Genomic DNA, 25,163 nt, shown 5'->3' on the forward strand with positions numbered 1-25,163 from the left:
GCTAAACTATCTAACAAATTTGACATCAGCTGCATCCACCACTCCTTTCCTGAAACTGTTTTAAAAGCTCAAACCCTACATCCATCATGCTCTTGTTCCGCCTGGGTTTTTCCTGTGAATAAGAAGCTTTACATGTCCCACCCCATTCAGAGTCTGTAGTCCATTCCCTCCCTTCCCCCTCTTCCAACCAGCTGCTTTTTTCATGAATGAGCGCTGACGCCCGCATCATCATACCACTGCTGCTGCGATATACCACCAACAGAAACATCCGGTCCTTTGCACAGCATTGTGCACCGGCACAGACACGCGCTCTGCACTCGCTCATTGCAGGATTATAGCATTTAATCCACACTGCAGCAGCTGCCAGATGCTGCAGCAATGCTGAGCTGATGGGTTTGAGGTTGAAAGAGAGGAAGAAGGCACATAAGGTGAGCAGGAAAGAAAACAGCAAATTAATTAGTGGTTACCCAGATAAAGAGGTAGGGAATGAGACTAATGACATGTGATTAAAAGTGGTTGCTTGTTCATTAAGTGTTTGTCTTTATTCATACTGATTGTCAGAACGAACAGGCTGCAAATTGTTATCTGGGGGAGGACAACAGGACGGGTAATAGTCCTTGACGTCAGGGTAAAGAGGGTGGTGCTTCTAGAAACAGAGAGGGAAAATGTGTCTCCCGAAAGCAGAGCACACAGAATTGAAGCTTTGTCATTTGACCTAAGAGCTTCAGGTCATTCCAAAACGATCTGTGGCTCTGCCTATATTCTGCCAGTACTCTTCTGGAGGATTTAAGGGACAGCAAAGTGAAAGTGATTACTCATACTCGAATGAAAGTAAAAAGAATAAGAGCTGCGCAGGATCACATGCAGTTATCGAGGTGGAACACTAAAATTACACATTTTATAGCCAGGAAGCAATTGGTTCTAAAGATGTGTGCATGGAAACTTTTCGCTTCCGAACATTTTTACAACACAAGTTCTTTTAAAGGAAGATGTAATCTATCTGACCTGAAATTAGACTAAATTCTCCAAATATCTGTAAAATACTTTTCTCTTTAACTTGCATGGCAACCTTGCTCAGATTCATGACTGGACTTGTTTGGTAAAGTTTCCAAAATTGTATTTTACACTTAGGTAGCACAGCCCCAATATTGAATGAGCACGCTCGCGGATTGGCGAGAATAGTTGGCATAGAATTGTTGACTCAGACCAACTTATACCAATCACTGCTTGTTGACAACATCTAGATCCAAATTGGCAGCGTCCGTATCACAAACGAATGGATTTTAATGGCTTGACAAAATGCAGTTACATTAAATATCTGGTTTAAGTGATTGGCATAATTAGACCTCTCCAGAGCTTAGTGATCAACTAATTTAACAGAAAACATGCAATATGTTGGTTCTCAGGACAGAGTTTAAGGAGGACTGAAAAACAGGCCGGTATAACCAGAACTTTATAACTATTTTATCGTTCAGGATTTCAGGAATACCTAGTTTTAAAATAGGAGTGCCAAAAAAATGAAACTTTCCTTTCTGAACTTAAGTGATCCATTTTTAAGAGATTTATGGGAATCGTTGCTCTTCTCAAGTTTTTATGGTTCTCTTGTTCAGGGTGTGTGCAGATCATTAAAACGTCTAAAAATGTCTTCAGTTGAATTTTACTAACATAAGGCCTTAAAACGATGAAACTGTCAAAATTTCTGGTGAAAGGGTCTCAATTTTTTTTCTAGTCAACACGATGTGACTTCCTATCACTAAATAAATATGTATATTTCCAGGATGTGTTGGTCGTGAATTGATGTAAATCGTTTAACCTCAGCTAGTTAATTAGCTCATGTGTGTTGGTGTGTAAAAATGGAAGTATGTAAATTCATGGAGAAAGGACTTGAATAAATGGAGAACTTATAATGGTTAAAACTTGTTAGTAGAAGAGAACTGCACCTTTTGCTGAAAGACATCTAAACTTGGCATAAAGGGGAACAGGTCGATTGTAATGCATGTGCAGAGTAGGAAACGCAGCTAGTTTGCCAAAGCCTGACAGAAGGCTTTTTCTCTCCTACTCCTTCCTCCACTGCAAATGATGCGACTTCTGGTTTCACGACGGATGGGCTGCATTGAACCAAACATGCCTCTGACATCCGAACAATGTGTGGCTCCACGCTGACAGTCAAGTCGGAGGGGACCTGGATGCTGAGGAACAGTGGCTTGATGGCATTTTGAAGACTGTTAGCATCATCTGCTGTTGTTTACTGCTCATCTGTTTCCATGTGAAGATGATGATAGTTTTTGTTGAAGTTAAGGAATTTGTGATAGGTTTAAAAAATACATTTGTGATTTGCGACAAAAGGCTACAAAATGACACACAAGTTACTTGGTAAAGACTACCGGTAATTGATTTGTGTTTCAAGTGTCTTAAAATGTTTTTTCTGGAGTAACGACTCAACATTTTCTGATTATTCTATTAATAGTAAATATTTAGAAAAACAATGACAGTGCATGAGTTGTAGTATTTGAGAAGTGCTATAGGCTGGTTTCTTTTTTTGGCTTGATCCTACACTATTTAATGCTTGCATGTCTGCTTGCTAAACTAGCCATGACATTCATTTTCTTTGAACATATGGTCTTAAATTAAATTTCGAATGGTCTTAAAAAGGTTTATAAACCCCTAAATCTTATTTCTGTTAATCTGCAGACATCCAATTCCTGAGATCCTGAACAATAAAAATCTAAAATGCTTCAAAAGAATGAATTCCATTGGATTTTAACCATTCCTGTTATATACTGTATATCTTCAGAATCCACTGAATCCCTTTCGAGGTTATGTGGTTGCTGGAGCCAACCCAGCTGCTAGGTTTAGGCCGGGGTACACCCTGACCAGGACCAAAAACTGACACGCACACTTACGGTCTGGGGTTTGGGGGAACGAAATAAGTCTGAATGGAAGCAGGCAATTTGCTGTACTGACTCTGAAGGTAGTAGCTGAAAAGAAAAAGAATTTAAACACACCTATGCAATCTAACACTTGTTAATTTCTTTTCATAGTTCCCTGTCATGCTGAGATGACTGAGCTGCACAAAGGATCTGAACTGCCTCAAGAATTTGATTTATTAATACGTGGGTTGTCCAGGAATCAAGCCAAAGTTCTATTTGTCTCACACAGTTCAGTTCAATCGTTTAAATGGAGTTTATACATTGCTTCAAACCAGTGTTTTTCAACTAGTGTGCCGCTGCACACTAGTGTGCCTTGGGAGATGGTCAGGTGTGCCGTGGGAAATTGCCTGTCATGGTGCCCGGATCAGTTCCCCTCCCCTCCTCCAGCTGCTCCTCTCCTAACCACCACCAGCTGTTGTCACTCAACCTCATCAAACCCTGCTGTTAAAAGGAGACCTCATCCACCAGTTCATCGCCAGATCGTTACCCCTTATGGTGACTAAGCCTGGTCTCAAGTCAGATTTTGCTTTGCTCTCTGTCTTGCATCTCGCCTTTGACTAACCTTGCTCTCCTGCTTCAGGAAACCTTTGCCACGAGTGACGTCAGTGGAACTCAGGACCCGCTTCACGGAGCACCGCTGGGGAAATCCCAACACGCCGACCGCGTTCGTAACTCCAGCCACGCCACCAACCACAGCCGCCTCTGGATCACCCTCGGACCTTTGGACCTCCTGGGAGAAAATAATAAATAACCTTCTTACCTGTCTCGTTCTCTGGGTTCCAGCACTTGGGTCTGCCACGCTAAGGAAATCATGACATTGCCCTCATTAACTGATCTAAAAACATTTTCCATCTCCAGGATATCAGCTCTGTTCATCCAAACAAGCCCTGATAAAACACTGAGTAGTTAGGAATATGAAAGATCATAAAATACATTTTTATTTGTGTTTATTTGATTCTATTAGAGACATTTTGATAAGAATGACGGTACCGCGATTTAGCTGCAGCTTCAGCTCTGTTTTCAGAAAAGTCACGCCCCTTTAACTGTCTCCACCAATCATTCTTGGAGGCTTAATCACACGTCATCAGTCTGACCGATCAGAAGTGGTTAAAGTCTTCACTTCCTTGTTCCGATTCTGCTCCTAAAGTCTCTCAGTTCCAACAAAAATACCAGCTAAAGCTCGTCTTTAGTGGTGTAGCTTTCCGGGATCCCGTATCAGACCGTGGAACAAGTGAACAAAACAATGAAGCTCAGAGAAGAGAGTCTGTCTGCCTTTGGCGTCAGTTATTGCACTACGTCTCCCATGATGCATTGGGTTAACATGACAGCATCTCTGCGCTACAGTGAGTCTTCCTTGTTAAATGTCTTGAAACCACAATGAGCAAAACTCAACCAGTTTTAAATCTTCTTGATGAAGTCAGAGGTCAACAGTTTAGTTCTCCTTCAAAGTTTGTGTTTCTTAACAGCCAAACATCCCAGAGTTTGGTCCAAGTCATCTTTACAACTGAAACACTTTTCTAATGACGTCTGGATTGAAGGACAAATTCGCTTTCAGACTTCTTAAGCAGAAGTAATATTTAAGAAACAGGATTAGGGTGAAGTGGCCAACAGACACAAGCTGGGACCCTTGTGCTGTCTGAGATGACCCCACCCTTGCATTGACGTGTTCTCCCTACCATGACAAAGGTGGATAAAGATGGAAAGATTTCATGTAATCCATGGACACCAGTGAAGATCACAAATCATTGAAGAAAAAAGGTTCAGAGCACTGTCTAGTGGGTCTAGATGACCCCACTCCCAATGTTAAAGTGCCTAGGATAGTAGCACAAGGGTTAAACTTTTTAAATATATTTTAGACATATTTAAACTAAATTGAAACAATTTAACTATCTAAAAAGAAATAAAACGTTTTTGTAAAAGTTTACAAAGACTTAATTTTTTATTAAGACAAGAGAAAAACTAATAAAACCTCAACATGTACACTTTTTGTGTAGCTACAGAAAACATAAATATAATGTTAATTTTTTTGGTGTAGATTTTATCAAACAGATTGTGATCATATAATTGTTCCAAAAATTACAGTTGCCCCTGCACCAACATAAAACAATATCAAAAAATAAATAAATCACTATTTAGAAAGATTTTTTGGTTGTTGAGAGGTTACATAAAATTGCATATTAATAAACTGGAGGGAAAAAACAACTACCAGGGTAAAATTTCAAATAGTTTAGTTGAAATTGTTTACTGGAAAACTAGATTAACTTTTATTACATCTATTAGAAAAAAACAGCTGCAACCTTCAAGTTGTCTTTGCCACAATTATCACAAAAATGCATGTGAAATTGTAGAGGTACATCTACATCTATGAGTTTCTCCTTTTCATTTTTGGATGCTGGTGTACTACGGGATTTTGTCAAGGATAAAGTGTGCCTTGGCTCAAAAAAGGTTGGAAAACACTGCTTTAAACAATCTCTCCCCAACATACCTACACTTAGAATTTTGAAGCAGAAATCAAGTCCAAGTGTGGGGGGGATGAGAATTAAAGGAAGCAGTCTGAGAGATGAATTATCCTGTGATGACTAATGTATGAGCCATTCTGAGAATCTTCTCCGCTTGTCAGCGAGCACCCAGAAAAATGATGTTTTGAAAGCCACCCACCAAACTGTTTTTGAATAGACTCTTGAGGATGCATTAACACCATATCACAGCCATGAAAACTTGCTGTGCATAAAACCATAAAAGACCAAAAAGAAATGTGTTCTTCACATTAAGTGAGGCAGGATTTACTGACCAGATTCTTTAAAAAAGAAAAAGCACAACAATCCCATCTATTGGTTTGTACAGAATAACTACAAGTTTTTTCTTACGGCATTTTTCATCTACTCCTGATTCACAACAATTTACATAAAGAAATACTCATTAACTCAGTTCAAGTTAATCTTAATTTTCTTTGTTTGTCCTCCATCATGAGAAAAAGTCTACATGTTTTTGTTTTTGTGCCTGTTAGGTATGCTAGTGTTTTATAGAGTATTAATTATGGTTATATCATCAAGTAACCTATTCTTCTCCTTGACAGTCCATAAATAAATGCATGAATCCATAATGAGCTAAAGGTCATACTCAAACATTTCTGTATACTCAGATATCTAAAATATTGATGAGACCACCAACATAAATATTTATATAGAAAGTGTGTATATATTTTTTTTTCCTACACTACAAAACATGCATGTATATATATTTTTCCTACAAAACATGCTTTACAGTTTATACTTTGATGATTTTAAACCCTCACTAGTTGTGATTGTTGTTGGCTATGTCTGAATTCCCGCCCTAACCCCTTTTTTTTAACTGTTGTGGGATGTTTTTTGATAACTTGGTCCAATTTCAAGGACATCTGAAAAGTTACTTGAAAGTGTTCCAATTTCATTCATGTATATTCATCTGTTCTGGACCCTCAACACCATTTATTCCTGCTTAGCTTTAGAAAAACACACCCCTAGACAACAACTGATACTTTTTCCAACTAACTGATGACATCAAAACCAGTCTTTTTTTCTAGTCATGTACAGTTACTTATTCAGTTTAATTTAAAAATCATTCTAGAAAGAGTAAAGCCTTCCAGAGAAAGGGGCTCAAGAGAGTCTTGAATACTAAAAGTCTTTGAAACTATTGGTAAACCAGTTTAAATCAGTGCAGCAATCAACAGTGCTTCTATCTATCGTTAAACAGATAGGTTACTCTAAATCTTTCTATTTATTGTAATAACTACACTGGTCTTGTTGAATTTAAATAAATTATGTTTTTACATCAATCCTCATAAATTAAGGTTAACATATACAATAGTAAATTAACCATCAATTAGAACACACATCTTTTTGCTAGTGTAAGAAAATACTAAACTGGGTAAATGCAGGTGCCTGGTGAAACAAAAGTGATACAATATGCAAGCAGGAAGTTTGCTTAGATTGGCTGTACTTAAATTGTACTTCAAATGCCACATGATGACAGGAGAAAGCTCAAACATCTGACTCAGATGTGCACACACGCTGATCGCATTACAAAGTCTGACCTTCAGTTCGATCTGACTACACAGAGGGGGAAATACATTCATTCCCTAGTCTTACAACTTACTTAAGATGCATAAAATAAACAGGAGATGTCCTGGCTTCCATATCGCTGACTCCCATACTGCAATGCAAAACAGTGCAACTGTCTGACTACCTTGTCTTATGTAAAAACCCCACATCATTAAAAAATCATGACTCCACACTCCACTTTTTTTTTTTTTACATATGCCAGCTCAAATAGAATGCTGACTTCATTGTGAGCAAATAAAATGAATAATTTGTTAGATTGAGATGACATCATTCCTGAGAGTCATCTATGGAGAGAATAAGAGCACATGTTTCAATCTCTGGATCCTTGTATTTCTAAGGCAAGGCAAGTTTATTTGTATAGCACAATTCGTACACAAAGTAATTCAAGGTGCTTCACAAAACAGAAAAATGGATTAAAATCACAATACATCATAGAAATAATCAACGTAAAATTTACTTTAAAAAAAAATTAAAAAAATAAAAATAAATTGAAAATTGAAAATTGATTTAAAAATAAAGGAAGGAAAGGAAAGAAAAGTGCAGATAGGACCTTTCAGTCATATACACAGCTGAACAGAAATATTTTAAGTCTAGATTTGAACATGAACACAGAAGAGGCCTGTCTTACGACTTCAGGGAGGCTGTTCCAGATTTTAGCTGCAGAATATTGAAACGCTGATTCCCCTTGTTTAGTTCTGACTCTGGGAATCAACAGGAGGCCGGCCCCTGAGGTCCTCAGAGTACGAGATGGTTCATATGGCACTAACATGTCAGAGATGTACTTTGGTGCCATGAAGAGACTTGTACACAAGCAGAGCTGCTTTGAAGTCTATTCTTTGAGGTACAGGGAGCCAGTGCAAAGACCTGAGCACAGGACTAATGTGATCATACTTCCTGGTTCTGGTCAGGACTCGAGCAGCAGCATTCTGGATGTACTGAAGCTGTTTTACAGCTCGTTTGGAGAGGCCGGTGAGCAGGCCGTTACAGTAGTCTAACCTACTGGAGACAAATGCATGAATAAGTATCTCCAGGTCTGGCTTTGACACTATGTTTTTGATTTTGGCAATGTTTTTCAGATGGTAAAATGCCGCTGATGTTACTGACTTGATATGGCTGTTAAAGTTCAGGTCAGAGTCCATGATTACCCCTAGATTTCTGACTTGATTTGAGAGTTTAAGAGACAGAGAATGAAGGTAGCTGCTGACACTTTCTCTATGTTTCTGTGGGCCAAAAATAATAACTTCGGTCTTGTTTGAGTTTCTCTAAGATGATAATGTAACATGTACTCTTTCTTTCTTTCTTTCTCTCTTTCTTTCTTTTAAATTCTAAGCTAAGAATCTTATATTGTACGCGTTAATAAATAAATCCAATATTTGGATGGAGCAGCTAGTTTTTTGATAAAACCCTCTTTCTGTACAAAACATGTATGTCTGGAAGTATAACCCCTTCACGTTTTAATGTTTTTTTGACCATAAGGGACAGTCGTCACTTATCAACTGTCAAACTAGAAATATTCTCTTTTGTGCTCTTGTAAAGGTTAACAAACACCTGGATGTACAATATGGCTCTCTTCAAATTCTTTAGTGAGCGCAGTCTTTGTTATTATTCTTTACCAGGTAACATATGAGACCATGTTTATGTCAGGTCAAGCCACCCTCATTCCATTTCTGAATTCCCTTTTGCAACCAGCCTCCAGTTGAAACGTGAGGAACAGAAAACTTTTATACTTCCTGGTTGACTGAATTGAACAACTACACCTGGCTGTGGCCTGGGGAACGCTCAACGTCGCGGAATGCCTGAACGCTGCAGAATGTTAACTCCGCCCACATTACACTGTGGAATGCTAACCCCGCCCACGTTGAGCCCGTCTTCTTCTTCGCATTTTACAAGTTTCTACGTGCAATATTGCCAATATTCGGTGCAATATTAGTAAGTTAATCAAATTAAGGCTCAAAAGAGGTTCTTTTTGCTTGGATTCATGGACCCAGAAGAAGTATGTGTGGCACACTTTTATCCTTGGACGCACTTAAAAATACGTGTTGGCAATGGAGCAATGTGCATCTTGGCTGCATGGATTACGAGCGGCCAACGTGAATTTCCATCGGTTTTTGTGTTTGAATGCACGTAAATAAAAAAGTTTAAGAATCTTATTTTTTTTTTAAAATGCTCCCTTTTACATATGGCTTCAGGAGAAAAGAAAAAGGCAGACTGAACAAAGCTGCTGACTGTGACATTAGTTGTCTCTTGGAAATAAAGTTTAACTGTACCTGTCATTTGTTGATCAATGGTTTATGTTCACAATGTAAAATGATATCACAATTTAAAAAATATATGATTTATCACACCCAAGTTCCACCAAGATATTGTGTATGTAATAACTGTTGTATTTATGCTCAGTCTCACACAACTCAAGGAGTGCATAGTCTCAGGTCAGTTAAAGGTGGAAAGTGAAACCACTGTCCCTATGCTAGACATGCATGTGTGGGTTTACTCCAGGCCTTCCTCCCGCTGTCCAAAAACATGCTTAATAGGTAAATTGGTCACTCTAAAGTGTCCATAGGTGTGATGTGAGAGTGAATGGGTGCGTGATTGTGGTCCTACAAAAGACTGGCGACCTGTCCAGGGTGTCCCCTGCCTTTCCCAGCAAGTGGCCGGGATAGGCTCCAGCAGCCCTGTGACCTCAAAAGGGATGAAACGAAAGAAGATGAATGAATTCAATGCTACAGTCATATAGCATTACACATATACAAATATAGACAAACATTTAAAAAAAACAGCAGACACTGCTCATTGTTCCTCAAAGCGCACATACACCTTTAATTTTCGATTATCCATAATTTTTGTGCAAAATGCTTCACAGTCGCTTAAAAAAACGAAAAGCTCCCTCAGTTCCATCAATCTCTCTTCACATTCACTCGTGAGGGAGCAGTTTTGGAGTTCTTTCAAAATTTCCTTCTGCTCTCCTTCATCCGCCTTCAGAACATCAGGCAGGGAATATCTGAGTTCTGCTCCATGTGGCTGTCTGAATGGTGCCGTGTAGTAAGGCATCTTCTTCCTGCACAGGAAAAAAAAGTAATTCTTAGATACTGGGGATGGCAACAAATGGTCAGTTAAGAAGGATCCATACATTCCTTCCTGTCCCACTGCTGGTTGTCATGTCACTTTCCCCTACAAAGAGAATAGAATGAAAAGAAAAATATAGAAATCACACTAAAAAAATCATCCTGGACATACCACCTCCTAAAGTTTTATAATAATTACAATATTATATTATACTTAAAGGGGCATCTCAGGTCACCCAAATAATCTAACAGAGAATGAAAGCATGCAGGGAAAAACTGCGCTGACGAAGGAGTATCACATACAGGAGCTCAACATGGGCGGGGTTAGCATTCCGTGATGGAATGTGGGCGGGGTTAGCATTCTGCAGCGTTACGTGGGCGGGGTTAACATTCCGCAGCGTTCCAGCATTCCGCGACGATGAGTGCTCCCCAGGCCGCAGCCAGGGCTTACTTGAATTTAAAGTCAACCAAGAAGTATAAAAGTTTATTGTTCCTCAAGTTACCACTGGAGGCTGGTTTCAAAAGGGAGTAATATCCCATAAAGTGGGGCAAAAAAGTATTTAGTTAGCCCCCAATTGTGCAAATTGTCTCATTTAAAAAGATGAGAGAGGCCTGTTATTTTCATCAAGTGTTCAGTGGAGAAGTAGTTACGCAAAAACCAACTAATTCTGATGCAACACTTTTGTAAAGTTGCTTTTCTCCCCTTCCCAAATTCATTAAAATTATATTAATTGTGTAATGCACTGAGCCCCAAACCCCCAGGGATAGGCTCCAGCAGCCCTGTGACTCCGAAAGGGAATAAACTGAAGAAGATGAATGAATAAATGAATGAATGAATGAATGAATGAATGAATGAATGAATGAATGAATGAATGAATGAATGAATGAATGAATGAATGAATAAATGAATGAATGAATGAATGAATGAATGAATGAATGAATGAATGAATTGAATTGAATTGAATTGAATTGAATTGAATTGAATTGAATTGAATTGAATCAGGTCCAAAACCTCATTCCATACAGAAGCATTTAAAAAATTATATTTTTTTTGGAAACCAAAAGCTTAAAGAATATTTAAAAAACAACTCTGGCCTCTTGCAGACCTATTCGGGAAAATCCGGTCAGTGTCCCAAAAAAGGTTGGGGACCACTGTTGTAAATAGTCCATGAATTACAGCAGTTCAAAGTGGCTGGTGACAACTCTGGTATTTAAAATCTTGAACAAGAGTTTTTGATGGTAACTTTTTAAAAACGACCCTCTGTTGTCACAAGAACACGCAAATGGCTGGATCCAAGTGCAGCAGGTTTATTAGCTCAGCTAAAACTCCACAAATCTAAATCCAGGTCAGGCAGGGGACAATAACAGGCATGAGATCAACCGAGGAGAGACAGGGTAAACGGGATCCAGGCGAGAGGCAGGGCAGGGGGACGGCCAACAGAGTCAGGGTCAGGAGACGGAATAACCGGTATGAAGTGAGCGACCTTGGGAGCATTTCGGTAAGACAACTCAGGCAGGCTTTTCTTAGGCCACTCCCCTAGGGCGGGTCAGTTAATCAACTCACTTGTGCAGCATCCTATTTAAGTCCAGGTGTGTAAGTTGTTCATCCTTCTTTACTGCAGCACTGCGTTATCTTCAACACACGGTCTGGTTTCCGCTGTGTGGGCTTTCATTCGGTGCTGGCTTTGTTGTGGTGGCTCTTTGTTTGGTTTCTTTTCTGTTGAAGCTTTGCACATTTACTAGTTTAAACTGCATTTGGATTGGTCAGTTATGGACTTGTCTCTTCTGTGAGTGTAACGAAGTGGTATTTGTTGCTGGTGTGTGTCAACTTGTGTCCACTCAATTTTACCTGTTTTTTCTGCTCCCCTGCTTCCTCACCAGGGCATGTTTGGACAAATGTTTGTTAAGATGCTTGGCAGCCATTTTGAATGTTCAGCTGAAACCATTTTGAAAGGGGTGTTCAGCTGTTAACCCCGCATCCCTTCGGTAATGGTTTGATCCAATTGGGGCAAGGCTATATAAGCAGTGGTGTTTGCTCAGTAGGGGGAGTTGTTTTTGAGGACACATTGGACTGTGAAAAATACAAAAGTAGATAAATAAATAAATTAAACAACCCTGTTGGCTTCACACAACCAAGACCCTAACTGGTCACTGTAGCACGGCCACTTCTGCTCTTCCTTCACAGTGTGATTAAAAACGTAAATCAGTAGAGTAGTTGAGTCAGCCCTAAGGTGGCCTCTCACACGTTTTTTTTTTTGGGTTTGGCGCCATTGTTTGAGACCTGTCGGCGCCTCGGTTCCTCCATTTTGTGGGGGGTGGGGGGGTGGGGGGTCATCAGCATCTTATTCCTCGTGATCCATCCAGTTTTTTGTTTTGCTTTTTGGCTGACCTTGCTATCTTTGATTTATTCCACCGGACGCAGTGCAGGGCTGGGGATGGCTGATTTTGCTGATGCTCCCTTTGTTCTGCCTCTCCATTCCTCCCGGTGGCGTCTTCTGGCTTAGGTGGGTTTTGAAGTGTTATGTGTCTGTTGTACGTGGCCCTGTTTTTCTCTGACTCACTGATGTTTTGTTGTTTCTCTGGTTTTAGGGATTTGGGTTGATTTGTGGGGGGTTTTGTGATGGGTTCGTGTGAGCCCTAATTTTTTCCGTTTTGATTCGGTCCTAAGGTGGCCACTCAGGCATTTTCAGGTGTGACGTGGTTGTGTCGTCTGTCTTCCTCGGTTCCTCCATTTTATTTATTCATGTATTGTTATTTATTTTTTGCATCAGCGGCTTTTCCCTTGTGATCCTTCTGGTTTTTGTTTTGCGCTCAGCTGGCTTTGCCATCCCTGTAATCTTTTCCACCGGACGCTGTACATGGCTGGGGGAGGCTGATTCTGCTGATGCTCCTGCTGTTCTGCCTCTCCATTCCTCCCGGCGGCGTCTTCTGGCTTAAATGGGGTTGACGTGTTATGTGTCGGTGTTCCTTCGGCTGTCGTCTCTGTCATGTTTAACTTCAATTGTCAGAAACCCTGTGCTGGATTTAGTGTAATTCTATTGGGCCCCCTTTGTTTTGCAGTTTTCTCTTTTTCAATGTTTCTCTGTTCTGTTTTCCTCGTCGCCTGGCTTTTGCAACTCTGTGGTCGCAACTCGTTTTGGATCTCGGTTTCCGATTTATTTAGTTTTCTGAATATGTGTAATGTGTAAATCTGTGTAATTCTTTATTGTTTTGACTACGATAATCGAACTTAATCAAATCAAATTTAAGGAAGGCATTTGGTTCTCTGCCTGTCTGGATTTATTTTTACACGGATCTCTGGTTTATGATGCATACTTCTCTGCCTCCATGTAGTCTCTTGCGTTTGTGCGGCACGTAATCTTTCCCATCTTTGGAGGTACGATATGAATCGGTCGCTGTTGGGCCACCTGTGTTTTGCTGTGTGCATCCTCCCCCACTGCCGTCTGTTCATCTTGTTCTCGTTCTGGGTTGTTCCTTTCCGGGCCCCCGTGTTCCCTTGTTCTGGATTTTCTGTTTTGCTTTTCTGGTCTCTAATTCTCTGCGCTTAGCGTGGTTTTATTATTGCGATGTTGTTTCAGGTCATCAGTCTCCCTCCACTTGTTTTGTGGCTCCACCCTCCTTTGGGGGAGAGGAAAATGCATGAGGACTCGTTTATGAATGTCCGGCCGCCAGAAAAAATGTTTGGTCGTTAATCCAAACATTCAGCTCTACTGGTCCATCAACGGCTCATGTGGTTCTGAGAGAATTCATCCGTGGAGATTATTACAACGCTTATTTCAAGAGTGCGATAATAGTAATGTGCCATCATTTAACATGGTTTAGTTTTAAATAACTTGTATTATGAGCTAAATTCCTGGCTGTAGAAATTATCACTGATGCTCTTTAGCTTCAGCATCAAGAGTAAAACTTTGGGTCGCAAACCAATCCTCAGTCTGCCCTGCTTCAAGCATATGACGCTCGACTAAGAGTATCTCCTTTTGAGACTTATTCTCATCCGCCTCTCAATGCATGAGGTTCAGCCATTTTATTAGACCCTACGATCTCTCTTCAAATCTCAAAAGATTTTCTTCATTATGGTTTCCAGGCACCCCTTTGGCAATTAACTTTAAGTTATACGTGCTTTTGTTGTCAATCTATTGTGAACCAATGATGTCAAGTTGTAACCTCAAATCTAGCCGAGCCGCTGTCCATGCTACGTGGGATGGCGACCTTCCTCATCTACGTAATCTCCTTGGACCTTGGTTATCCTTTTATTCGCCTGCTCCTCTGTGGCCTTCCTAAGGTGCGTCCCTCCAGGAATGACTAAATGTTACTTCTCTCTTACTATTGGTGCATATATAAAATATATTTTGGTGATATATTACGTGCAGATTCTGTATTGACTGTCTTTCTTGTTGGGATCTATGCTAATGGTTTTCTATGGTACTATGAATACAGAACCTTCTCTTTAAACTCACTACTTGATATCTCCTTCTCAGAGTTGTTCTTAAAAGGAATTCATTCCCTTTCATCATAAGCCTTCTAAACTAATCAGGTCTAAATTATTTATGTATTCATTGCCAAGACTAATACTGCTTTGTCTATCTATGCATCGCTTCCTGAGCCTGCGGCCCACTCTCCCCGGTCAGCAATCCAGTTTCTGGAGGATGATGTCAAACCCTTGACAAAGTCGGATGATTTCCAAGTTCCAAAGTCTCTGCTCGTCCTGCTGCTCCCCTGCAGATTGTTGCCCCTTCACCCGATCTGGATATACAACGACGACTGCATTCCACACACCTACTCTGCCCTGAAGTGGTGGGGTGGCAAACCTCTTCCGAATTTCAATGACTTATCTTACTTGAATCAACTGATATGTTAGTATCAGAATGGCATACAAAATTTCAGATTAGATTTTATGAAAATTATTTGCCAGGTGGAAGCCTCAAAATTAGGATGTTCTTAAGCTGTGTTACGATATGTGTGTAGTCCGAAATTCGAGGTTACTTGGGCTCGTATCTTATGAGCCGGATGAAAGCATTAAAAAATTATAGTGTTAGCTCATTCATAGTTCTCAAATGGAAGCTTTTAATTATGGATATCACTTATGCTTTATTATATTATTCCAGTGGAAGCTTCAAACTTGTATGTTAAGTTGTGCCGTCTACTTGCCGCTACTCGGAATGGAGTGGCCCGACGGTCTATGGTGCCGGGTCACATAACGGATCCACCAGATAGTGTGTTCCCTTCTTGGCGTCGTGCTGGAACGGGAGCGGCCCAATGGTCAATGGTGCCGGGTCACACATAGCAGACTCAATAAATAGTATGTTCCCTTCTTGGCATTCTGCTCGAACGGGAGCGGCCCAATGGTCTATGGTACCGGGTCACACATAGCAGACTCAATAAATAGTATGTTCCCTTCATGGCGCTGTACTCGAACGGGAGCGGCCCAACGGTCAAAGGTGCCGGGTCACACATAGCAGATCCACTAGATAGTGTGTTCCCTTCTTGGCGCTGTACTCGAATGGGAGCGGCCCAACGGTCAAAGGTGCCGGGTCACACATAGCAGTCATACTTGTAAGTCTGAATATAGAATGCCTCTGAAACACACTTCATCTGATTACATACTGATATACATTTAATTTCTTTCCAACCTTGATTAAATTGGTGTTGGGGGTAGTTATTACCCAAATGTTTATGGAAATTTCTCTCTCTTGGAATTGCACGGAGTTTTATGCCAAACCAAAGGAAAGTGAAATGCAAAGTTAAAGGAAAGTGAAATGCAAAGTTAAAGGAAAGTGAAATGCAAAGTTAAAGGAAAGTGAAATGCAAAGTTAAAGGAAAGTGAAATGCAAAGTTAAAGGAAAGTGAAATGCAAACTTGGAGGAATGCGAAATGCTTACTTGGAGGAATGCGAAATGCTTACTCAGAGGAAAGTGAATTCTAACTAAGGAAAGTGAATGTCAAAGAATGTGAAAGCAACAAGTATGTGGAAGCAAACTAAAGATGTGAAAATAAATATTGTTACTACTGCATGAGTTGTCTGACTGAAGTGAGCGACCTTGGGAGCATTTCGGTAAGACAACTCAGGCAGGCTTTTCTTAGGCCACTCCCCTAGGGCGGGTCAGTTAATCAACTCACTTGTGCAGCATCCTATTTAAGTCCAGGTGTGTAAGTTGTTCATCCTTCTTTACTGCAGCACTGCATTCTTTGCCCCACCCTCCTCCCCGGCTTCCACCTGTGAGCTCCGTTAGGGGTAGTTATTACCCAAATGTTTATGGAAATTTCTCTCTCTTGGAATTGCACGGAGTTTTATGCCAAACCAAAGGAAAGTGAAATGAAAAGTTAAAGGAAAGTGAAATGCAAAGTTAAAGGAAAGTGAAATGCAAAGTTAAAGGAAAGTGAAATGCAAAGTTAAAGGAAAGTGAAATGCAAAGTTAAAGGAAAGTGAAATGCAAACTTGGAGGAAAGTGAAATGCAAACTTGGAGGAATATGAAATGCTTACTTGGAGGAATGCGAAATGCTTACTTGGAAGAATGCGAAATGCTTACTCAGAGGAAAGTGAATTCTAACTAAGGAAAGTGAATGTCAAAGAATGTGAAAGCAACAAGTATGTGGAAGCAAACTAAAGATGTGAAAATAAATATTGTTACTACTGCATGAGTTGTCTGACTGAAATGCTAACATGTAGTTGTAGTGTTAGATACGTTAATTCTTCTCTATGAGCTCTGGTACATCGCCTGTTCGTCCTGGGGGAGGATCCCTCCTTCATGTGGGTACCCCTGAGGTTTCTTTCTTTTTTTCCCGAAATCCTTTTTTTTTAAGGAGTTGTCCCTTACCGCAAACGAGGGTCTAAGGGCAGGGATACCCAGTTTAGTCTGTTTAGTTACTGCAGTTTAGAAATTTCCTATTAAATCGATTTATTTACGATCCTCATAATTTTGCGGTTACTTTACAATTACCGTTACGAAGCCCATTGGGACGCGGTTGTTGTGATTTTGGGCCATAAAAATAAAATTGAATTGAATAAAATTGAATTGCCCTGCGGCAGACTGGCGAACTGTCCAAGGCGCCCCCTGTGTTCGCCCACAAGTGGCTGGGATAGGCTCCGGCAGCCCCATGACCCCGAAAGAGAATAAACGGAAGAAGATGAATGAATACATTGAATTAGACTGAATTGAATTGAATTGAATTGATCTTGAATTGAATTGAATTGAATCAGGTCCAAATATAAGACTCAGTAAGGAAAGCAGAATGGCACAATCAAAACTTTGCACTGAGCTGATCTCAGTACAGTTCTTAAGCTGTGATTGATTGAATGAATGAGAATCAGGTGTGACTAGAACTCTGGGAATGGCTCCCGTCGGTGACCAAAGGGGGAGACAGAGCTCTTACTTCTGACATCCGCCCTGTATTTTGTTTTTGGCAGAGTGCTGACGAAAGTGGGAACTCATGTTTTCTTACACACTCCTCCACAGACTCCTGCTTCCGCTCAACCATGACATCATGTTGATTCAGTTAGACTTTAACAGTACTAGATCATTTTACAAGGGTGGGGAGGAGGGGTAAAAATGTCAGTGAGGACAGAACATCCTGTCTATTGTCTTAGTTTTGCAAACTTGAGCAACAGACAAAAAAATTAAGCTTTTGTTTCAGCAATTCCTCACTTCTAAATAATTCAATGAAACAAGACGGATAAATGTCAAAAACACACTATCAGTTTTTGAAAGTGCCACTATACATTTTTAGCAAGTCTAAAGGCCCATCTCTGTTGTATTTTTTCTGTCTCTGCACTATCTCAGTAGAGTTCAGTAGTAACTGAGGATTCCCTGAGCGATGAGCCTTTAATGGGGTTCTTATCCTGGGTTGTCGAAGTGGCTCCTCCTTTGATGATCTTTTGGACTTCCTGTTAAGATGAGGTCAAACTCTTCAGTGTTTACCAGGACATACAGGAATTTGTGCAACTTAAAGGGACTGCTGGGAATTCCACAAGTGTCCCATTTCAGACAAGAGCTTTATCGCCTAGAAGGGCCAAGCATGTGGCTCAGAGGTTAAATAAATAAAACTTGATGGCAGTCCAAGAGCAACAAGTATGTCTGCTTTTTAAACAGTTTGTTCTGCACACTTCAGCTGACATTCTTTCGCCTTGCTGTCTTATTATAACCTATTGTTGTTTGTTGTTGTTTGATGGTGAATTTTTTGGAAAGTGTTTTTACAAAAGTAGCTGTGACCAAATTTTGAACATAAACTCTAAAAAGAGTATTTGGGCTGTCGTTGGACAAACAAACATTTTTACATTGTTCTAACTTAAGTATTTAGTTTGGTGAAAATAAATCATTTTTTGAGTTCATTCAACTTAAAAATAACACGTAGTTGTCTGATAGTTATCGTACTTTCAATCAACTTAATTCAATCAAATTGGTGTAACTTTGGTGTGAAGCTGTCAATGCGTCATGACGTCTTTACGTAAGGCAGCGCAAGGAATTGTGGGATACCATTTTCTTTGCCCATCTGGGCAGTTTGGGGTTTAAGTGTGAGTTTTTGTCGATGTGTATTGTTTTCTAGATTTTTTACTCTGTTTTTAACTAGTAATTTAAACTGTTATGTTTATTTCTTTCTGCACCATGAGTGAGAGTTTGGGAGAGGATGATGACCAACCCTCTTGTGCAGTAAAAAATTGTACATCCCGATATTAAAGACAGAGTTCACAATTCGTAAGTTCCTGCCTTGTAATGCAAGACATTGCTGGGTCATTCAGGTCTTTGATATGAAATCACAATGCCCATTGGTTGAAACTTGAAAAATGTGTCAATTTACTTTGTATAGAAAAAATAAAAAAAAAGTTTTAAGTTAGATCAACTTATTACATTGAGTTGAAAAGCCTTAAAAAGTTAAGTTGATAAAAACGTAATTGTCATGATTCTTCAGGCTAAGCGAACCCAGAGTAAAGACAGGTCAGTGGCAGGTGAGTAATGGTTTATTGCTTCTCCGTGAAAGGCTGAGGTTAAGTCCCGACGAGGTCTGAATGTGAAGATGGCTTGTGGCGTGGCTGGAGGTGCTAACGCGGTCGGTGTAAGGCGAGGAGTCTTCCGGCTCACAGGAACGGCTTAGCAGATGATCCACGCTGGCGTCACTCGTAAAGTGGTTTCCTGAGGCAGGAGAACAGGAATTAGGTTGGGAACGTGAGCAAGCAAAGCAAGTCAGAGCATAGCAAGACCAGGCGAGTCACCGTTAGGGTTAACGATCTGGCGTCGGCTTGAGGTGTTGGAGCTCCTTAAGAGCAGGAGAGATGATGAGAAGAGTGACAGCAGCTGGTGGCAATCAGGAGCAGAGTGAAACAGAACTGGAGGGGGAGGAGTCTGACAGAGGCACCATGACAGTACCCCCCCCTCAACGACCGCCTCCAGGCGGGCCAGGACGCCGATCCGGGTGGGCACGATAGAAATCCTTGATGAGGGAATGGTCCAGGATAAGGGAGCGAGAGATCCAGGAACGTTCCTCCGGACCGTAACCCTCCCAATCCACCAGGAATTGGTGGCCACGACCCCGGCGGCGGACATCCAGAATGCGGCTGACCGTGTAGGCAGGAGCATCGTCAATGAGCCGGGCGGGCGGCGGGGATGCGGAAGGTGGGCAAAGCGCACTGTCCTGAACAGGCTTGATCTGGGAAATATGGAAGGACGGGTGGACCTTGAGGGCAGCGGGCAGCCGGAGGCGGACACAGGAGGGATTGATGACCTTCTCAATAGTGTAAGGACCGATGTAACGGGGAGCGAGCTTACGTGACGTGGCGTGGATGGGTATGTTCCGTGAGGACAACCAAACCCTTTGACCTGGCAGGTACGTGGGCCCCACCACCCTGTGGCGGTTAGCAGAACGGCAGTTGCTCTCCTTGGTGCGGAGGAGAGCAGCCCTGGTTTGGTGCCAGATGTCTTGGCACCGCCGAAGATGGTCCTGAACTGAGGGCACTGCCAAGTCTAGTTCCTGCGAGGGAAACAGTGGTGGCGGGTACCCGAGGGCGGCCTCAAACGGAGACAATCCTGTGGCAGAAGATGGGTGAGAGTTATGTGCGTATTCAGCCCATACCAGATATTTGGACCAGTCCATGGAGTTCTGAGCGGCCAAACAGCGAAGGGAGGTTTCCAGCTCCTGATTAGCTCTCTCAGCCTGCCCATTGGATTGGGGATGGTATCCGGAGGTGAGGCTAACAGAAGCGCCCAGCGCCGAGCAGAACGCTTTCCATACTTGCGAAATGAACTGGGGACCACGATCCGAGACGATGTCAGTGGGGATGCCATGGTGTCGGAAAACTTGCTGAACCAGAATTTCAGCTGTCTCTGTGGCCGTGGGCAACTGTGGAAGTGGAAAGAAGTGAACAAACTTGGAGAAACGGTCAATGACAGTGAAGATTACTGAGTTGCCTTGGGAGGGAGGAAGACCGGTAACAAAATCCACAGCAATGTGTGACCATGGTCGACTGGGAGTAAACAATGGGTGCAGTAGTCCAGATGGTGGAGCATTAGAGGATTTGGAGCGTGCACACGTGGGACAGGCGGCAACGTACTCCCTGACATCCTTACCCATAGATGGCCAGAAAAACCGTCTGCGGAGGAGGTTGAGGGTCCTGGCGACTCCCCCATGGCAGGCGATGCGGGATGAGTGAGCCCAGGTAATTGCGTCCGATCTGAGGGATTGAGGAACATAGAGCGTACCATCAGGAGGATCGGGGTGGTCCGGTTCCTCACCTTGGGCTTGAAGAACTTTGGTTTCGATGTCCCAAGTGAGGCTTCCAATGATGTAGGATTGCGGGATGATGTTGGCGGCGGTGCTGTCCAGTTCATCTGAGGAGCAAAATTTCCGGGAGAGGGCATCCGGCTTGACATTACGACTGCCGGGTCTGTAGGTGATAGTGAAATTGAAGCGATCAAAAAACAGGCACCAGCGGGCTTGGCGGGAGTTTAGTCTTTTAGCGGAGCGTAGGTACGAGAGGTTTTTGTGGTCCGTCCATACGATGAATGGTTGAACCGCTCCCTCCAGCCAATGACGCCACTCCTCCAACGCCAGTTTAATTGCGAGAAGTTACCGATTTCCAACATCATAGTTACGCTCCGTGGGAGAGAGTTTCTTGGAGAAGAAGGCACAAGGTTTTAACTTGCCGGACTTCTCTTCTCGTTGGGATAGAACAGCTCCTACCCCAGAATCGGAAGCGTCTACCTCGACGACGAATTGTCTGGTAGGATCGGGTTGGATAAGTATGGGGGCTGAAATGAAGAGTCGTTTAAGAGTGTCGAAAGCTTTTTGGGCTGCTTGGTTCCACTGGAAAGGTCTGATGGTGGATGTGAGTTGTGTGAGGGGCGCGGCGATAGCACTGTAGTTCCTGATGAATCGTCGGTAGAAATTGGCAAACCCGAGAAACTGCTGCAACTTTTTACGAGATGTAGGGGGATCCCACTGGGAAACTGCTTCAATTTTGGCTGGATCAGGCCGGATACTGCCTGCCTCAAAAATGTAACCCAGGATGACGGAGGAGTGAAACTGACATTTCTCTGCCTTAACAAAAAGGTGATTTTCAGACAACCTCTGGAGCACGAGCCGAACCTGATTCTTGTGTTGAGTGGGATCTTTGGAGTAAATTAGAATATCGTCGAGATATACAAAGACAAATCTATTTATGAAATCCCTGAGAACGTCGTTCACCAAACGCTGGAAAACTGCAGGCGCATTGGTCAGGCCGAAGGGCATGACCAAATACTCGTAATGCCCTAAGGGTGTGTTAAAGGCAGTTTTCCATTCATCTCCCTCCTTGACCCGAACGAGGTGGTAGGCATTACGGAGGTCAAGTTTGGAAAATATACGAGCTTCCTGTATGGAATCAAAGACCGAGCTAATAAGAGGGAGAGAATATTTGTCTTTAATTGTGATTTGGTTCAGCTCGCGGTAGTCAATACAAGGCCTGAGGGTCTTATCCTTCTTCTCTACGAAGAAGAACCCAGCACCAACGGGAGATGACGAAGGACGGATGTGTCCCGAGGAAAGTGCCTCATGGATGTATTTCTCCATAGCTGCTTTCTCGGGACCAGAAAGATTAAATAATCTCCCCTTGGGAAGCGTGGCTCCATCTAGCAAATTTATGGCGCAATCATATGGTCTGTGAGGTGGTAGAGAACTAGCCTTGGATTTGCCAAACACGGCTCTTAAGTCATGATAACAGACAGGTACGTTAGAGAGATCAATCTCCTCAGGACTAGGAGGAGAGGGGGCAGAAATAGAAGGAACAGCAGACTGAAGACAATTAGCTAGACAAAACTCACTCCAATTCGTGATGCGATGATGAACCCAATCACACTGTGGATTATGACGTTGAAGCCACGAGTGACCTAGTACGACGGGATTCTGAGGGGTGTGGGTGACGAAAAACTGGGTAAACTCCCTATGATTTCCAGAGGTGATAAGCAGTACAGGCTTAGTGCGGTGAGTAATTAAGGAGAGATGTTGTCCTCCTAAGCCAGCAGCTTTGATGGGGGTTTCGAGTTTTTCAGTGGGTAACGAGAGACGTGAAACCAAACTATGGTCGATTAGGCTGTGTTCAGCCCCAGAGTCAATTAAAGCATGAAGGTCGGTGATCTTAGACGAATGGCAGAGCTTGACAGGGACAACAAAAATTTCTTTGTGTGATAATGGGAACGCCCACCCCCGGCCTGTCTTCTAGCGGGGGGTTCTGGAGTTTAAACGAGCAGTACTCTGGTTTACTTGGTGTCCCTGCTGTCCGCAGTAGAAACAGGCCCCCTCATCTCGTCGTCTTTGTCGTTCTTCAGCAAACAGCTTTGAATGGCCGATTTGCATGGGCTCTTCAGAAGAACTATGAGGTGTTGCAGATGGGGGTGTTTGTGGAGAATGGTGTGTCAAACCTGGGCTTTTACGGGGTTGAGTGGGCCTTTCATGTTGTCTTTCTCGTAAACGGGTGTCAGAACGGAGAGCCGCGGTGACGAGCTCCTCGAAAGAGTGAGTTTCAGGCTGCGTACATAGGTGATCTTTGATGGATTCATTCAACGATTGGTAGAAGACTCCTCGTAACGCTGGATCTGACCATCCTGCTTCTACAGCCAGGATTCTGAAATCGATAACATGATCACTAACCGATCGATTTCGCTGCTTAAGAGCTAAAAGCCTGCGGGTGGCCTCCTCCTGTTTTTTCGGTTGATCGAATACCAGTTGGAACTCCCTGATGAAATGGTCGAAAGACAGGTGGGTGATTGGATTGACTGCCAGAAAAGCTTGAGCCCATTGTAGAGCCTTATTGCGTAAGGAGTTTATAATTAATGTAATTTTACTATGATCAGCCTGATAGTACCTCGGGGCTTGCTGGAACAGTAGGTGGCACTGTAGGAGGAAACCACCGCATGCTTCGACGTCACCAAAGAACGGCTCCGGTTGTAGGCGGAAGTTTTCCGGGGTCAAAGCGGAAGCGGAAGTGGGAACGTTGCTGGCAGCTGGAAGCGTAGCTGTGGTGGAAGAAGTAGACATTTGACCAGTTAGATCCATTAATGTTTGTGTTAAGCCATCTATGCGCCGAAACAGCTCTTGTTGAGCGGATGCAATTTGGGACAATGCGTCGGCTTGACGACCCAGAGCGATGCCTTGCTGATTCACGGCGAAACGGAGTCCTTCTGGGTCAGCTGGGTCCGGTGTTGGGCCAGATCGTTCTGTCATGATTCTTCAGGCTAAGCGAACCCAGATGCTGGAACCCAGAGTAAAGACAGGTCAGTGGCAGGTGAGTAATGGTTTATTGCTTCTCCGTGAAAGGCTGAGGTTAAGTCCCGACGAGGTCTGAATGTGAAGATGGCTTGTGGCGTGGCTGGAGGTGCTAACGCGGTCGGTGTAAGGCGAGGAGTCTTCCGGCTCACAGGAACGGCTTAGCAGATGATCCACGCTGGCGTCACTCGTAAAGTGGTTTCCTGAGGCAGGAGAACAGGAATTAGGTTGGGAACGTGAGCAAGCAAAGCAAGTCAGAGCATAGCAAGACCAGGCGAGTCACCGTTAGGGTTAACGATCTGGCGTCGGCTTGAGGTGTTGGAGCTCCTTAAGAGCAGGAGAGATGATGAGAAGAGTGACAGCAGCTGGTGGCAATCAGGAGCAGAGTGAAACAGAACTGGAGGGGGAGGAGTCTGACAGAGGCACCATGACAGTAATTCAATTACGTGTTACCATTTGAAGTGATTCAATTAAGTTGGATCAACTTGTTTCTTTTTAGAGTGTATGACAGAATTTCCCCTGAACAAAAATCAGACTCTAGGCCATTTTCTAGACAGTTGTTTTAACTGTTGCCTGATCTCTACCATCATCAAAAGAGTGCGAGCTCAAGAGACTCACAGTTTCTTTGTTTAACAATGATTTCTACAATAGTGTAATCATAACTTTTGACGATTAACAAAAGGCACTTCATTTTTGCTACTTGGTGTGTAACGTTTAATAAGGATTCATGCAATACTGTAATGCTGTAATAACATCCTCTGATGATATTGAATCAGTTCTTTATCGTTGTTACTTGACAAATAATCTGCACTTGGACTGAAAAAAAAGTGTTAATCCCTTGATGTCTGATCCATAATTGCATCCATAAGTATCAAGGGGATAATAGCTTTACAAAAATACTAAAACCAGGTCAAAGCAACCTTGTAAAGAAAATGTTAGGTAAAGTCAAGTAAAGCACTATAGGGGTGGGATCAAATACATATGTTCCCCCTTCCTGTCAAGCATCTTACATTTTTATTGATTAGAATCAATGTGTTACCTCTATATAAGAACAAAAATGTATTTATTTATTCATTTATCAGGGACCATGTACATTATTGAACATCCATTCAGAGTCAAAGATGTAAATGTACCAGATTATAGCAACAATGCTAATTTACCTCTGTAGTCCATTGGGAGGTATTTGCTGTTGGAACATGGAAATGATTACAGTATATATAATTTTTTTCTATTTTCAAATTAAATTTTAATACACTCTAATGAATTAATATATTTGATAGATTTGATTTATCTATGTATTTTTATTGTAAATATTATAATCAATCATATTACATTTCTAAAC

The 25,163-nt window shown here is 42.2% G+C and overlaps 3 long non-coding RNA genes across 4 annotated transcripts; 2 read left to right on the forward strand and 1 right to left on the reverse strand.

Moving 5' to 3' along the window:
- The first annotated feature begins 275 nt into the window (after nucleotides 1-275).
- LOC105353637 (uncharacterized) lies at nucleotides 276-3,694 on the forward strand. The gene is made up of 3 exons (XR_002873348.2): nucleotides 276-428; nucleotides 3,042-3,425; nucleotides 3,511-3,694. It is a non-coding gene; the product is annotated as an uncharacterized LOC105353637 (long non-coding RNA).
- Nucleotides 3,695-11,631: 7,937 nt separating this feature from the next.
- LOC144992527 (uncharacterized) lies at nucleotides 11,632-16,729 on the forward strand. 2 transcript variants are annotated; one of them, XR_013656566.1, is made up of 2 exons: nucleotides 11,632-11,682; nucleotides 14,268-16,729. It is a non-coding gene; the product is annotated as an uncharacterized LOC144992527 (long non-coding RNA). The 2 variants fall into 2 exon arrangements; XR_013656565.1 differs by lacking the exon at nucleotides 11,632-11,682 and adding an exon at nucleotides 12,409-12,596.
- Nucleotides 16,730-23,834: 7,105 nt separating this feature from the next.
- Nucleotides 23,835-24,365, reverse strand: LOC144992528 (uncharacterized). Its single transcript, XR_013656567.1, has 2 exons — nucleotides 24,105-24,365; nucleotides 23,835-24,024 (listed from the first exon to the last, which is right to left on the reverse strand). It is a non-coding gene; the product is annotated as an uncharacterized LOC144992528 (long non-coding RNA).
- Between the last annotated feature and the right edge of the window lie 798 nt (nucleotides 24,366-25,163).

Source organism: Oryzias latipes, chromosome 6 (genome assembly GCF_053564925.1).
Source record: "Oryzias latipes strain Hd-rR chromosome 6, Olatipes_Hd-rR_3.1".
NCBI lineage: Eukaryota > Metazoa > Chordata > Actinopteri > Beloniformes > Adrianichthyidae > Oryzias > Oryzias latipes.